Genomic DNA, 471 nt, shown 5'->3' on the forward strand with positions numbered 1-471 from the left:
GTCATTTAAAAATCCTGAGGCCATGCAAAAACAGACAGTGGGTTTTAGAACTCAATGATCCTCTCTTAGAATCTTTTCTCCATACAGTTGAGTCCAAGTAACCTGAGACCAAAGACAAGCTAACCAAAGTCTCTGGAGATGGTTCTCCTAGAAAGCAGTAATGGGGGTGTTTTCAGGATTCTCTTTCGATGCCCTGGATGGAGGGAAAGAGGTGTGAGGAGGGAGAGAAATGATACAATGATAGAGGACATTAGACATTGACAGATAGATAGATAAGTAAGCGAAAAATGATATGTATAAACAATGGATAGGGACTTCCCTGGTGGTCCAGTGGTTAAGATCTGTGCTTCCAATGCAGGGGTCATGGGTTCAATCCTTGGCAGGGGGACTAAGATCTCACATGCCACAGGGCATGGCCAAAATTAAATAAGTACATAAAATAGTCTATTTTCAGAATCAACCTGCCTGACT

The sequence above is a fragment of the Bison bison genome, unplaced genomic scaffold (assembly GCF_000754665.1).
Source record: "Bison bison bison isolate TAMUID 2011002044 unplaced genomic scaffold, Bison_UMD1.0 scf7180017855177, whole genome shotgun sequence".
Taxonomy (NCBI): Eukaryota; Metazoa; Chordata; class Mammalia; order Artiodactyla; family Bovidae; genus Bison; species Bison bison.